The sequence below is a fragment of the Mustela erminea genome, chromosome 21 (genome assembly GCF_009829155.1).
Source record: "Mustela erminea isolate mMusErm1 chromosome 21, mMusErm1.Pri, whole genome shotgun sequence".
Classification (NCBI taxonomy): domain Eukaryota; kingdom Metazoa; phylum Chordata; class Mammalia; order Carnivora; family Mustelidae; genus Mustela; species Mustela erminea.
Genome location: NC_045634.1, coordinates 3,107,255 through 3,123,981, shown reverse-complemented (window position 1 = coordinate 3,123,981; position 16,727 = coordinate 3,107,255). Strand labels below are relative to the sequence as shown.

Here is a 16,727-nt window from a genome sequence, read left to right as displayed (position 1 = left end):
AAAATAGAAGCCAGGACCAGAAGGCTTCATTGGTAAATTCTATCAAACATTTAAAGAAGAATTAATGCCAATATTTCTTAAACTCTTCCAAAAGTTGAAGAAGGAACACTTCCAAATTAATTTTTGAGGTCATTTTTACCCAGTTACCAAAGCCAGATAGACACTACACATACACACACAAACACAAATGAAACTCTAGTCCAATATCCCTAATAAACATAGCCACACACACACATACACACACACAAAAAAAAACTCAACAAAATATAGCAAACTAAATTTAACCACATATTAAAAGGATCATATCCCATGACTAAATTGGATTTATCTCTGGAAAGCAAGGATAGTTGAACATATAAAAATCAATTAATGTGATACATCATATTAACAAAGGAAAAAAATCTTCATCTCAGTAGATGCTGAAAAAGAAAAAAGATGTTGACAAAAGGTGGTAATTATTCATGAAAATACTCTCAACTAGGTATAGAAGGAATGTATCTCAATATAATAAATACCATATATAAAAATCCCACAATTTACATTGTACTCAATGGTGAAAAAGATTTTCCTCTAAAGACCAAGAACAAGACAAGAATGTCCACTCTTGATTCTTGCCACTTCTGCACAATATAGTATTGCAAGTCCTAGCTAGAGCAATTAGGCAAGAAAAACAAATAAAAGGCATCTAAATTGAAAAGGAATTAATAAAATTGTGTTTCCAGATGACATCACCCTATATGTAAAACTCCTAAAGATTTCATATACACACACACACAACTGTCAGAAGTAATAAACAAATTCAGTGAAGTTGTGGAATACAAAATCAACACACAAAAATCAGTTGCATTTCTATACACTAATGATGAACTATCCAAAAGAAATTAAGGAAATGTTCCATTTACAATAGTATTAAAAATATTTAGGAATAAATTAACCAAGTAGGTGAAAGACTTGTACACTGAAAACCATAATATATCAATGAATAAAATTTAAAGAAGACAAATAAATGGAAAGTCATCCCTTGTTTGTGGATTAGAAGACTCAATATTGAAAGCAATCTACAGATTCAATACTATCCCCCATCAAACCCCTAACGGGATTTTTTTACAGAAATAGAGAAATACAATCCTAAAGTTCATATGGAAGCAGAAAAGATGCAGAATAGCCAAAGTGGTCTTGAAAAAAAATAAACAACAAAACTGGAGGCATCACACCTCCTGATCTCAAAATAATTACAAAGACAAAGTAGTTAGAACACAATATACTGGCATAAAGACATATAGACCAATGGAACAGAACAGAGAGCCCAGATAAACCCACACATGTACAGTCAACTTATCCTCAACAAGGGTGCCAAGAATACACTATGGGGAAAAGATAGTCCCTTCAACAAATAGTGTTGGAAAAACGGGATATCTACATGCAAAGAAAATGAAATTGGACCTCTATCTTACACCATACACAAAAATAAACTCAAAATGCATTAAATCTTTCAATGTAAAACCATGATATTATAAAACTGCTAGAAGAAAACATAGGGGAAATTTTTTACATTGGTCTTGGCAATGATTTCTTAGAAATGACACCAAAAACACAAGCAACAAAAGCAAAAATAGATAAGTGGGACTACATCAAACTAAAAAGCTTCTGTAGGGCAAAGGAAACAAGAGAGCGAAAAGACAACCTAGGGAATGGGAGAAAATATTTTCAAACCATAATCTTATAAATAGTTAAAATACAAAATGTGTAAGAAACACCTACAACTCAATAGCAAAAAATATTTTAAAGATTTTTTTAAAGATTTGAATAGGTATTCCTCTAAAGATGACATACAGATAACCAGCAGGCATATGAAAACATATTTAAAATCATTAATCATCAGGGAAATGCAAATCAAAACCACAATTAGATATGACCGCACACTAGTTACCATGGCTGTTACCAAAGAGTACATTAAAAAATGTTGGTGAAGCCAATCACAGGACAAATATTTCATGATTCCACTGTAGAGATTGGAACCATTCTACACTGTTGGTGGGAATGTAAAATTGTGCAGCTACTATGGAAAACAGTATTTCAGTACCTCAAGAAAATTAAAAAGAACTACCATAGCTTCCAACAAGCTCACTTATGGCTATAGACCCAGAATAATTAAAATCAGAATCTTAAAGATATATGTGTATTCTTATATTAATGACAACCCTATTCACAATAGCCAAAATATTAAAACAACTCAAATGTCCATCACTAGATAAATGAATTTTAAAAATGTGGTATATACATACAATAAAATATTTAGCCTTAAAGAAATAAGGAAATTCTGCCATCTGTGACAACATGGATGAACCCAATGACACTATGCTAAGTGAAATAAGTCAATCACAGGACAAATATTTCATGATTCCACTTACATGAGGTGCCTAAAATAGTCAAATTCATAGAAGCAGAAAATAGAACAGTGGTTAGCCATGGGAAATTTTGTTCAATCGATAACAAAGTTTCAGTTGTTCAAGATGAATTAGACTAGAGATCTGCTGTACAGATCATCAATGCTGTATTGTGGACTTAAAAATTTGATACATTAGGTTGTGTGTTCTTGCCAAAATATGCACATGCACACACACACACAGGGACATAAGGCAAAAAGAAACTTTTGGAAGTAATGGAGATCTATTATTGTGGTGATTATGGTGATGGTTTCATGGGTGTGTGCATATGTCCAAAATCATCAAATTGTATACACTAAATATATGCAATTTTTTGTATGATAATTACATCTTGATAAAGATGCTTAACAAAAACATACAGATTGGAAAGGAAAGGGCAAAGTTGTCTCTGTGGATTAAATGATTGTTCATGCAGAAAACCCTAAAGAATCTACAAAGGAAAACTACAAGACTAAACAGTGAATTTAACAATGCCAGAGTGTGCCTGTTATCAAGTTATTGCTCCTAATCTCCAAATTCTTCCTTTCAGCCTGCTCCCTGAAAATAGATCTGGGCCTTTTAAGTATTTTTCCCCCCATGACAGTCGGTAGAGAGCACTGGAGAGACATTACAGAAGAAGAGTTTTGCTCTCTGGTTCCCGCGTGCTTGTTGGGCAAGTACTTGTCCTGAGGGCAGCTTGTCTAGCACCAGGCTCCTAAAACACACATGGCTACTCTAGCACCTTTCTCCAGCGGTGACAGTGGCTGAGCAGCCCCCGGTAACCAGAAGCTTCCTCTACAACATCACTGTCACTCCTCTTCTGCCAGCTTAGTAACAAAGTCACTCTAGGGCTGTGCTCACTCACCCCTTCTCCAGGACCCTTGGCAGTTTGTAGTGAGTAGTGAGAAGCCAATGAGACGCCTTCTAGTGAACAGCTTTCCTGGCTCCTCAGAGTGGACTTCCAGCATGTTCTACCAACATTGCACTCAGCATATTCTCTGCCATCCAGTGAGCTGAAGATGTGTCCTATCTGGCAAGTTCTGGATCTCTGCCCCAGAGAGGGAGAGGGTCTCTTCTCTGGGTGCTCTGTATCAGGGCATGGAGGCTGCTGCTTGGAACTCTTATTCTTGCGTAGTTTAGAATTTTTTTTATTTCTTACTAGCCAATCCCTCGTTGTTGTAATCCCTCGTTATAGTTAATAGTTCTTTATATTAAACTTTGCCTGTTCAAATTACTGTGCAGTTACTTTCTCCTGATTGGACCCAGACTTATGTACTCTGGATAAACTTATATACTGTTGACTAACAATTGTATTTTTATATACTAGCATCAATCAATATGAAAATTCTTTAATCTTAAATGTCATTTATAATCACACCAAGAAACACAAAATACTTGGGAATGAGGTTAACAAAAGATGGGCAATACCCCTTCATCGAAAACTGCACATTTCTGAGGGAAATTAAAGAAGACTTAAGTAAATAAAGAGATATGTGACATTTACACATTAGAAAACCAAATGCTTTGATATTGCAATTCTCCCTAAATTTATCTATATATTCAAAGAGGCTTTTTTTTTTTTTTAAGAAATCACCAAACTAACTCTTAACTTATATGGAAATGTAGTGGCCTAGAATAGCCAAAAAGATCTTACTTAAAAAAAAAAAAAAAAAAAGGAAGTCTTACACAACTTGACTTCAAGACTTACTATAGTTACAGTAATCAAAACAGAGAAGTACTAGCTAAGAATTGACAAATAAATCAATGGGAAGGAATAAAGCTCCCAGAAATAGAACCACATTTATATAGTAATTTGATTTTCAGCAAAGGTGCCAAAGTAATGAGGAAAGGAAAGTCTATTCAATAAATTTTCCTGGGATCACAGGGTATTCATATGAGGAAAAAACAATAAATCTCAGTTCCTACCTCACATTATACCCAGAAATTAATTCCATATGGACAAGACACCTAAATATAAAAGCTAAAATCATAAAGTTTTTAGAAAAAAGAGAGACAGAATATCTCCAAGACTAGGAAAGAGGCAAAGATTCCTTAAGACACTGAAAGCACTACTTATAAAAGGAAATACTGTTATGTTGACTTTATCAGAATTTTAAATTTCTACTCATCAAAGATCAAGTTAAGGAGATAAATAGGCAAGTCACAGACAGGGGAAAAAAATATTTACAAAACTTCTAACAGAGGACTGGTATCCAGGCTTATTATTCAACTTGGGTTGCCATAACAAAATACCACCAACTGAGTGGCTTAAGCAGTAGAAATATATTACTCATGATTCTGGAGACTCCGAAGTCCAAGATCACAGTATTTGCTCATTCATTTCCCAAGGGAGGCTCTCCTCCTGGCTTCCTCTCTGTGTCCTCTCAGAGAGCTTTCTGGTGTCTCTTCTATAGGCACTAATCTCACTATGAAGGCCCCACTTTCATGACTTTATCTAAACCAAATTACCTTCCAAAGGCCCCATCTCCAGCTACCATCACCCTGGGGGACTAGGGGGTTCAATGTATCAGTTTTGAGAGGATAAAAGTGAGTCCATAACACCAGGATATATAAAGAGCTATAACTCAACTAAAGACAAACAACCCATCTTAAAACATGGCTAAAAGATCTTAACAGATTTTGTTTTTAAGATTTTATTTATTTGACAGAGAGAGAGATCACAAGTAGGCAGAGAGGCAAGCAGAGAGAAAGAGAGAGGAGGAAGCAGGCTCCCTGTTGAGCAGAGGGCCCAATGCGGGACTCGATCCCAGAACCCCGAGATCATGACCTGAGCCGAAGGCAGAGGCTTAACTCACTGAGCCACCCAGGTGCTCCAACAGATTTTTTTTTTTTATCTGTATGTGAACACATATATTAATGTCAATAAGCCCATGAGAAAAGGCTCAATACCACTAGTCATCAGGGAAAAACACAGTGAGATATCAATACATGCTAAAATTAAATAGCTAAATTTTAAAAGACTGACAACACTATATGTTGAAGTGGATGTGGAGCAACTGGAACTCTCACATCATTGGTGTGTGTAAAAAGGTAAAACCACTTTGGAAAAATGCCTGGAAGTTTCTTATAAAACTAAACATATGCCTTACCCATGAACCAGCAATGAGCAATGGAAATATGTTCATGCAAATGCTTATATAAGAATGTTCACAACAGCTTTGTTCTTAATAGCCAAACCCTGAAAATAGCCCAGGTATCCATTAAAAGAAGAATCTGGAACAAATGACTGATATATGCAACACCATGGATGGATCTCAAAATTGTTATGCTAACAGGAAGAAACCTTGCACAAAAGAGCACATCTTGTGAGTCCATCTGTATAAAATTTTAGAACAGGCCCAACTAACCACAGTGGGAAAAAAATCAAAGCAGTTATTGCCTCTGAGAGCATAACTGGGGAGGAGCATAGATTTCCTGAGGCACTGAGAATGTTCCATACCCTGGAAGGGTCTGCATTACACAAGAGTATGCATTTGCCAACACATATACATAAGATTGCACATTTCCTTGTATCTAAATTTTTACACTAAAAAACTATAGCTCAATATTGAATCCAAATTAGTAACAAGCACGTTGATGTACATAGAGGAATTGTAATGATGTCTCCAGTTAATTTTTAAATGGATGGATAGTTGGAATGAGGTATATATATATACCTCATTCATATATATATATATATATATATATAATTTATTTATTTGACAGAGAGAGAGAGATCACAAGTAGGCAGAGAGACAGACAGTAAGAGAGGAGGAAGCAGGCTCCCTGCTGAGCAGAGAGCCTGATGCAGGGCTTTATCCAAGGACCCTGAGATCATGACCTGAGCCAAAGGCAGAGGCTTAACCCACTGAGCCACCCAGGCACCCCAGGAATGAAGTATATTAAAACAAGTGCAGTAAAGTAGTTACAGTGAGATACTGGCAGTGAGTGCATAAGTTCTTGCTGCAAAATTCTTTTAATTTTTCTGCATGCTTAAAATATTTCATGATAAAATACCAAGGGGGGGAAAAAAACTCTGAAAAGCAAAATATAAGAAAAAAGACCTTGAGATGGTGAAAATTTTCTTAAGAGAAAAATATGTAAAAGATAGGTACATTGACCGCATTCAAAAAAAAAAAAAGAAAGAAAGAAAGAAAGAAATGCTGGTCTACAAAAGACGGTGAAGAAAGTAAAGAATGAAAATACAGGTTAATACTGAAGGAGTGTATCTGCCACATATGAAACCCACGAACGGTTTGTCCAGAATACATAAGAAACAAAAGTTTTGTCCAGAAACATAAGAAACACGTATTAGCAAAAGACGTAAACAGGGATTTCAAATAGTAGGAAATGCAGGGACCAAAAAATATTAGTATTGGGGAAGACGTAAATTAAAACAAGAACTAGATAACCACTGGTTTGGTTTAAAAAAAAAAAAAAAAAACTTAAAATTGTAATAACACCAAGAGTTGGAGAGAACAGTAGACCTAATAATGGTCCTTCAAGATGTCCACATTCCAATCCTCAGACCTCGTGACTATGTTACTTCATGTGGAAAAAGACTGCATATGGATGTGACTCAATTAAGGATCAAATGGAGAGATGGCCTTGGGTTATCAGGTGAAGCCAGAATACATTTAATATAAAATTCTGAAAAAAAATAAAAAGAATAAGCTATAGACCAATCTTATTTGTGAATATGGATGCAAAACATAGTTAGATTAGAAAATAAAATTCTAGGGGCACCTGGGTGGCTCAGTTGGTTGAGCGTCTGACTCTTGATTTAGGCTCAGGTCATGATCTCAGGGCACAGGCTGTGGTGGAGCCTACTTTGGATTCTCTCTCCCTTGCTCTCTGCCCCTCCCCCCTTCCTCTCTAAAATAAATGAATAAATAGAATTCGAGCAAGTTATCAAAAGAATACCACACTTTAACCAAACCAAACCAAACAAACCAAAGTCTGTTTAAAGAATATATGGAGCACTTAGGAAGTATGGATCCAAATAATCCATGACAGCAGGATTGGAAAACTTTCTTAAAGGGCCAGCCAGGACAAATTCTAGGCTTTGGGCCTCATGGTCTCTGTTGAAACTGTTCAAAACCAGCTTCAGACATTAGTGAAGAACTGAGTGTGGTTGTGCTGCAATAAAATTTTATGGACAAAACAGGCAGCTGGCCCTCAAACTGTGATTTACCCACCTGCATTACATCAAGAAACTAATGGAGAAAACCATATGCATATATCAGTTATCTCAGCTAAGGTTTTACCCTGAGATAAAGATTCAAACAAAAGTCATTTATCAGGGACAAGGTCCAGAAAACACCCATCACAGAATGAGTGCATGAGACAGAGAAGAGAGGAAACAATAGTGGGATGCATTACCAGACCAGTTACCACCGCATGAAACATCTGAGAGAAGTGACAAAACATGGTTGAAAGTGTTGTCTCTCAAGAGGCAAAGAAACTAGGGAACGATCCACCATCGCCCCCGCCCCCATCTGTCATTAGTAGAGAGCTGCTTCAAGGGTGTTCATTCTCAGGCCCTTCAGGCTTGTCCTGCTGCTTTCATGATCCAGAAGGAAAACCCTCAGTCAGAGTCACAGTTGTTCGGAGCAAACAATCTTTGGCATGGAGAGGTGAGCATGGAGGGGTCATGAGCAGATACTGATAAAATTTGTTTATTAATAGAGCCTGAAAAAGTAGTTGGTAAAACTCAGCAGCAAACCCTAATAAAGACTGCTTATGATAGAAATGGAAGAAGGTTGCTTAAATATAATAAAGACAGTTTGCTAAAACCCACCAGCAAATATTGTCCTAAATGACAAAAGACTAAAACCACTCAGACAGAAATGCCTGCTATCGCCATTAATTTTCTTAAGGTCTCAGAGATTGCAGATAATATATTAAGATACATAGAACATAATGTATATAATATTGGAAAAGAAGAAAGGCATTTGGATCCCACCCCCCCCACCCCCCGAGATGTTATTGTAAACCTAGGTAACCCAAGGATCTTTAACAAAGGAAAAAAATACAGTGAATGGAGCCTGGGTGGCTCAGTCAATTAAGCATCCAACTCTTGATCTCAGTTCAAGTCTTGATCTCAGGGTCATGAGTTCAAGCCCCTCATTGGGCTCCACACTGGGTATGGAGCCTATTTTTTAAAAAAAGTTTTTGTCTTGTTTTGTTTTTTAAGTGATAAGTTTTAATATAATTTGGGAAAGAGGATATTAAGGACTGAATTGTGTTCACCCAAAATTCATTGGAGCCCTAACCTCCAATGTGATTGCTTTTAGAGATTGGGCTTTTAGGGGGGTAATTAAGGTTAAATAAGGTCAGAAGGGTGGGCCCTAATTTGATTGGTCTTTTTACAAGAAGAAGAAAAAGAAACAGCAGAGATCTCTCTCTCTCTCTCTCTCCTCTCAAGCACAGAAAGACCATGTGAAGACATAGCAAAATGTACAAGCCAGAAATAGAGGCCTCATCAAAAACTGACTTTGCAGTCACCTTGATCATGGACTTCCAGGCTCCAGAACCATAAGAAAATAAATATCTATTGTTTACACTGCTCAGCCTGTGGTATTTCATTATGGCAGCCCACAAAGACTAATACAGGGGCAGAATACAAAAGAAATACATTTTTTATAGTTTTCCTGTACTCCAGAAATAAGCACCTAAAAGGAGAAACAGAATGAAATATTCTATTTATAATAGCAACAAAAATCATAAAAATCATTTCTAAGTATACTCAGGAATGAAAAAATACTTAGAGATAATCTTATCAGTAAAGATAAAGGATTTACATTTAAAAACTATAAAACTTTATTATAGAACCATAAAAAGATCAAAACAAATACAAAAGCCAACCATATATTTTCATGGAAAGGCATAATTATACAAAAATGTCAATTTTCTCTAAATAATATGGAAATTTAATATAATTCCCAGCAGAACTCAATGGGAAATTAATGTTGGGTTTTCTTTGGTTATTTTTCAGAAACAGATTACCTGACCCACCAAAAAAAAATTAGAAGGATAAATGCCTGGGACACGTGGGTGGCTCAGTCAGTTGAGCGTCTGACTCTTGGTTTCAGCTCGGGTCATGATCTCAGGGTTGTGAGATGGAGTCCTGCATCGATTCTCCCTCTCCCTTCTGCCCCTGATCAATGCTTGATAGAATCTCAGAAATAAAAAAGAAGGCAGGGTTGAGGGGAGGAGAGCCAAAGTATTAAGAGACTTACCTTACTAGGCATACATAACCACTGTGTTCAAATCAATAAGATTTTGGTATAGGAAGAAAAAGTGTATTGATAAAAACAAATAGAGGGATTCAGAAACAAATCCCAGGAGGTTGAAATGTATTTAATTACAACATTGAAAACCCGTAGAAAAGTGTGAATTATTTGATCATTGTATTGGTACAACTGGACATTCGTTTAAGGGGAAAAGTCGCACCCCATCCCAAACCCGTCTCAAACTCAAAAATTCAAAATGGATTAAAATTTTATATTTTAAAATAAATAAACGACTTTCATGTAAAATTATTCCAATGTGTTAGGAGTCAGCATAAAGGTTACCTTCAGGGGAAGGTAGTGACCAGAAGGGGGCATGCGGCGGACTTCAGGGTCACATCTTGATCTGCGTTATATGGACGTGCTTCCTTTGGGAGCAGTCATCTAGCTGTCCACTTACATAACTGGTACTTTATATGTATGTGGGTACATGGATGTTATAATTCAAAAAATATTTATTTAAAGTGAAAAAATAAAAAAATCTCTAGCCTCATGGGAATGGACGGGAAAGAGGGCTCTTTCCCTGCTCAGAAGCACGAAGCTCAGGGTCCATGCCTCAGGCAGTCTGTCAAGTTTTCAACGAGCAGAAAAAAAAAAAAAAAAAAAAAAACAGAATACTCTTTCAACACTTTTTTTACTCACCCACATCTTTCTGGTGTATCAAATTCAGCTATGGACGTGAAAATGCTCATCTGAGAGAGGCTTTCCCTGGATCAAGGAGAAAGGGAGGAAGGTCACATTAGCACTTCTTGGACACCCCCGCCCCAAATGATTTGTGGTTCCAGATGGTCAAAATCCAGACAACCATGCAGTCACTACTTCCCTGTGTGGCTCGGGTGAGACATTCGTCCTCATTAGCCTATTGAGGAGGGCAGAAGTCTATCAGGCTCTCCTCTGGGGAAGATGCAGCTCAGTCTGCCCCCTCGCACTGCCAACCTTAAGGCTTGGCATGACCTTTTTCCCTGGTGAGGGTCCTTCTGTCTCATACTTACTGTCATCTAACTTCGAAAACATTCATATTGTGGGTGGCATCAGTTTAATTACCCAAATATTGTTGACTTCTCAGCACTTGCTAGGGACCCTTAGGAATAAGATGCTTCCTGCATACAGATGACAGTTGAGAACAGCCTTAGAACTCCAAGGAGGCAGCAGAGGATAGGATGGGTGTGGGATGGAGCTCTGGGAGTGAATTAACCAGAATAGGAGGTCTGGCCCTTGCCAAGATGGGGTCTGAGTCAGAAGCACCAAGTCCCCAGAGTGTTGTCAGCTCTAGTTAGATCTGAGTTGAGCTGATGCCCAAAGTCTGGTTCCCAGAGAGCAAGGCAGATGTTGTGGCAACAGAGCTTATTGGCATCAGGCAGAAATGTGGAAGCGAAGGCCTATGGAGTCAAGGCAAAGGGCCAGAATGAGGACCAGGAGCAGCAAGGATCTGGCAGGAAGAAGGTGGTAGGGTGGTGACTTGGATGAGGGGCAGGTAAGACCAGCCTCTGCCCGAGGAGGAGAAAAGCAGGAACCAGACAGACCCAGGCAGCCAGTCTGGCCATGACCCTCGAGTTCACATGGGTTCCCAGGGCCCCCAGTGCTCCCCAGACACCAGCTGGAAGGCCACAGACCAGGGTTCTCCTGGGATCTGGGGCAGGATTTCATAAAGATCCCATCAGTGACAACACTGAAGCAGGGAGGAACTGACACCGGGTCATTTGGGCAGACAAGACAATAGAGCATGAACCAACTGGAGAATACTCTGAAACACTGGAATTGGGCGCCAGACTCTGGTGCGACCCCTGCTGTCTGCCGTGGGGACGGGAAGGGACCAGTAGATGCCCATTTGTCTGAGAAGGCTGCAAATCGCCCCCCTCTCTCACGGTTTCCATTTCTTGCCTTAGGGAAGAGATATGATTATGGAATTTCTGGGGTCACTGGTGAATAACATTCTTGAAACTACATTTTTGAGGGTTGGCTGTGTTTTTTCAAGACCCGTGTTTTGTTTCTGAGCTCTGCCTCGCCAGGCCCTTGTGGCTGGGGGTTCTTTTGCACCACTTCCATGGCTTCCTCCCAAAGGAATTCCTTTTCCCTATCCTAGAGAGCAGACGCGGTTGATTTGATGGGCTCCCAGCCAGCTGTCCGAGGAGAAGGAAGGACTCACTTCCCGAGGTCCTGTTCCCGGCCCCAGGTGGGCCAGCCCCCCAGATGAACGCATAAGACAAACCACCTGAGGTTTACTCAACTGAAGCAGTTCTGAAGTGTCTTCTAACCCCGACAACATGAATTAGAAGCCACGTTTCAAAATCAGTACATACATCTATTGCAAATGCCTTTGAGATGATAGCTTCTATAAGGGAATGTCCTTCCCTCTCACTTTTTTTTTTATAAACATATAATGTATTTTTATCCCCAGGAGTATCACCATTTTCTTTTAAAATAATTTGGGAATGCACTGCAAATTTAGTAGTCCCTTTTCTCAGAAAGAAGAAGACTGATGAGAAAATGGGAAGCAGACATTGATTGAGGCAGTCCAAAGAGTACCCCTAAATCAGGGGGAAAACTAGCGTCTTTCATTTAGGGCTTCATCAGTTCAGCATTTTCTGGAATGCAATGAAATGATTTCTGAGTATGCGTGTACAAATAGGCATGACCAGTATGAATCTTGAATATATTCATTTTATACATGTTGTATATATCAATACAGAAATGTACATGTGACGACAGATGGTCAGAGAGTCATACACATGTCTGTTTCTTCCACTCACAAGAGTCCTGAGCACCACTGAGCTCAGCCTCTAGACAGTGAAGGCACAGGAGCTCTAAAGCTAGCTTCTAGGCAGTAGGGTGGCCTTCCGCTCCTAATGGTGTCCGTCATTCCCTCCTCCCCTCCTTCTAACCACCTCTATCCACTGCTTGGAGGCCCAACAAAAATTTTTCCAAGTGATTACACTTCTTGCAGCCTGATGTGAAAAAGCCAGGCTTCCAGGGACTTCAGAAAATGCCCCAGGGCTCACAACATTCTGTCCTTCCTATGGCCAGCAAGTGTCTGCCATGCTTTCAGCCCTCTATAAAGGTGACATTGATTGGCATTCCAAGACTTCCCAATAATCTCTTTCCTGTCCACTTGCTCCCTGCTAAAGCCAGGAAGACCATAGTTTCTCTTGTTTGCTTGGAAGTTCTTAGGCCTAACAACTCTTGGCTGTCTCCCAGGGGCTTTGTGCACCCCCCAAGAAAGTCAAGCCTTTGGGAGCCTGAGTTGACATCCCAGATTTCCTGAGAGGGTATGCAGACCTTCTCTGTGACCAGCACAACACACATGTTTTACACATAAATACATAAGTGGCATATACATGTGCAGGTGTATCCATTCATCAAAGATGCATTAAGGGCTTACTAGTAGTGCTGGGTACACAGTTAAAATAAGAATGCTCACACACCCATTTAACAGAAATATAGGAGAGAGATCTTAACCAAGGCACCAACAAGGAAACAAAAATTAACCTTCCCACACCACCATAGTGTAGCCAGCTCCTCGGGCTCTGAATTCAGAGAATCTTGATGAGTGCCCTTCCACCGCCCAAGTGAGCCATTCTACATCCACCTGCCCAAGAAGATTACTTCTTTATCCCCTTCCTCAGAGCTATGCCCAGCTAGCCCCCGTCTGTCCACCCTAAAAGATAAGCTATTTCCCATCCCAGCACAGCTTTCAGGAGACTTCAGAGGGACCCAGGGGTCTCTGGCATGAGGGAATCTCGGGGTTCTCCCCTTCTGGAGAAGCCAGTTCTGTGCCTGCACTCTTCCCCCTACAGCCCTCCCACCCACATCATCACGTGAAGTTGTCCTTCCCACCACCTGCCTTTGGATGCTTTCTCCCCTTCCTTGCCGTCCCTAAATGTGACCATGTAAGGACCACATGTTAATCATTCCTAGGAAACAGAACAGCAAAAGTTACAATAGGGGGACAGGGTTCCTCATTCAGAACTGTGTGCTGCTTTCATGCCTCTAGTCCCTGATCTTCATTTTTCCATCACAGAGTGAAGACTTACAGGCAGTCCCTGCCCTAGTTTGGCTTTACTGCTCTATACTAAGAACTTAGAAAGTGAGCAATTTCTTATTAAAAGTCTGAATTTTTATCTTCTCTAGAAAAATTGCAATCATTTCCACGCAACAACAATTGGCAGGAGAAGTGGCTCTCCCTTTTGTAAATGGAGCATGTCGCTCTCATGTCTTGCCAGCGCTTAGTCTGTAACGGGTCACTTACTATCCAACCAGTTTCCCCCACCCGGTTAGCTCTTGTCCCAGGCCTTTGGGAGCATTTCAGCTCACAGTTTCTGGGCCGGAGTCTTGGATCAGCATCTCCTCTCTTCTTAACAGGAGAGTGATTTAGATTCAGTGGAGTTCTCTGGCAATCAGGGCAGAGACCAAGGCATGGGAGCAAAACAGACCTCAATAAGTTATGAGGAGGAACATCTCATACGTGAGTGAGGCCTGCAGTGGGGTGGGCTGTCTGGGTAAAAAGTGAGTTCTTTTCTCAACAGAGCATTCTAGGTCCAGGTGAGGTCCCTTCTGACATTAAAGTGCCCATTGCTATGAGACTACTGCTCCAGGAGACCACAGGCCACACCACTGTAGACCCCATAGAATGAGGGAACCCCTCTGAGTCTACAACAGTAGATCACAGTTTCTATTTGATCATAGAATCAATTAAGGAAGAATCTGATTGAACTTAATTTTCACAGCTGATATGCTCCTCTAACTCACTCTGCTGAAGCCCAGGTAAGAGCTGCCCAGTGAGGAGGGACCTGGCCCGCTCAGGCAATGGAAGCCATCAAGTGCTCTCCCCCACCCTCGATGTGGGGCCGCAGATCTAGAGTGAACTCCCTTCCTCCCCCAGAGAGCAACTCCCTGCTACAACTGGAGAATTGGAGGTGCCCTTGGCAAACAGCAGAATCAAAGTGGAAAAAATTACAAGGCAACTTTTCTGGTTTCAACTTGTTCCCTACAGAAAGGAAATAGATTTTAATATAAGATCTAAGAGGCAACATGTTTCATAAACTGCAAAAAAAAAAAAAAAAATGTACTTTTGGCTGGATGTTAGCATGATGAGCTTTGGGATAAAAGAAGATTTTTTCTTTTTTTTTTTTTTTTCCAAAGAAAGTTAGACATGGATCCAAAAGGGAGTTGGAATCCACCTCCCACCATCCCACTAAAATGCTCTCTAAGCAGTTGGGAGCAATCACCCTAACCCCATCACAGATACCATGCAAAAGGCAAGATTAAAGGCTTTTGCTGCTCCCTTTTCACCCAAATGGAAAAGTTTATTACAGAAATTCTTTGTGCAAGCCAAGCAATATATAGCCTTCTTGTGATGGGACATCACTTAGACACTGACAAATCCCATTCCCCACGTTGTGGGGCCTCTAGCTGACTGTGCAGGGAGTCAGCCCCTAAGGTCAGGAATGAGAATATTTCATTGTGTCCACCCCTACCCCCAAGAAAAGAAATATTTCATTCTCTTTCTCTTTACCCCAGCTGGAATCTACAGTCTAGACAGTTGTCAGATAACAACCATTAGAGACAGCGAAGGAGAATGCATATGCTTCCCAGAGATAAGCGGACGCTGGACTGCTCTCGTGAGTTTTCTGGAAAGCTCTCAGAAGGCCCTAGTGATGAGCAACTGAGGGAAACGTGTCTGGCAATACATTCCTAGATGCTGGGATACATTCTACTCATCCCTGGAACCTTTGCCCAGTTCTTAGAGACATGTCAGAAAGAGGTCATCCTCTCCCCAAAGCTTGTTCAGGAATCAGCACAAAGACAGTCCATGGGAAAGTACTGGGGTGTACACTGGTGTCCATTTCAATCTCTTGTCAATTCTCTCACTTAACAAATATTTATCAAAGGTCTACCTCTCCTCAGGCATTTCAGTAGACCCAGAAGACATAACTGAACAAAGCCAATAAAATCCCTATTCTCATAAAACTGAAATTCCTACTAGAAAGTAGGAAAGTCTGGCAAACCTTTGTTCAGAGATGGGACAATGTCTAGAATGTGTCAACTTAGAATAAAACGTAGAGATATTGTGAATCCCACAATGTACTGCTTGTACCTTCAAGTAACCAAATCCTCTACCCCCTTTCCCATATCCATTGTGGTCTGGGGGTTCACAATACCACAGTGTCTCCATTCCAGATAGCAAAGACATTCTACTCCAGCAAACCCTGGGGTGTTCAGAGGCAGAAACCACACCCTCCATTTTCCTCCAGACTTCCTTAGGACCAGGCTTCCTTCCACTAGGCACAAAATAGGTGCCCAGTAAATATTTGCATAGTTACTGATTAAGCAAATAAAAAGGGTGCCCTTGCTTGTCTGTTCAAGGGCTGTTATAAATGTAAACCTCATCTTTCTGCCTTTGGGGAGAGGAGCGTTTGTGCTTGTCTATCTCTGATCCCTTTAAGACTGACCAGTTGGTTTGGGCTAAGCCATTCACCATTTTTGTGTAACATCATCTCCTAAAAAATCAACCAACAGTTTGACCAGGTTAGATCAGACCCCAAGGTAGCTTTTAAGATGGTTACATTGAGGGGCGCCTGGGTGGCTCAGTGGGTTAAGCCGCTGCCTTCGGCTCAGGTCATGATCTCAGAGTCCTGGGATCGAGCCCCGCATCGGGCTCTCTGCTTGGCGGGGAGCCTGCTTCCTCCTCTCTCTCTGCCTGCCTCTCTGCCTGCTTGTGATCTCTGTCAAATAAATAAATAAAATTTTAAAAAAATGGTTACATTGATGCCACTTTCGTCACAAGCAGAGCTAGAAATTCTATCAACCCTCTAATCTGATACCAGAGTCTAGTTCTAAAAATTCCCTGGGTCAGCAGCTGGGGTATACATAAGCCCTGGGAAAAGAAAAGAATGGCTTATTATTGCATCGTTCTTCCCTGAAGCTGAAAAGAATTATGTGCCTTGATCCCAATGCTTCTGTGCCTCTGATGAAAAGACTCAACCCTGAATCCCAGAGTGATCGCCTGGAG

General features: G+C 40.3%; 1 long non-coding RNA gene across 1 annotated transcript in view; it reads right to left on the bottom strand.

The window, feature by feature from the left end:
- LOC116581790 overlaps nucleotides 1-16,727 on the bottom strand; it is a 111,389-nt gene that overhangs the window by 41,225 nt on the left and 53,437 nt on the right. Inside the window, exon 3 of the long non-coding RNA XR_004282227.1 lies at nucleotides 10,361-10,426. This is a non-coding gene — a long non-coding RNA (uncharacterized LOC116581790). The remainder of the gene's footprint in view (nucleotides 1-10,360; nucleotides 10,427-16,727) is intronic.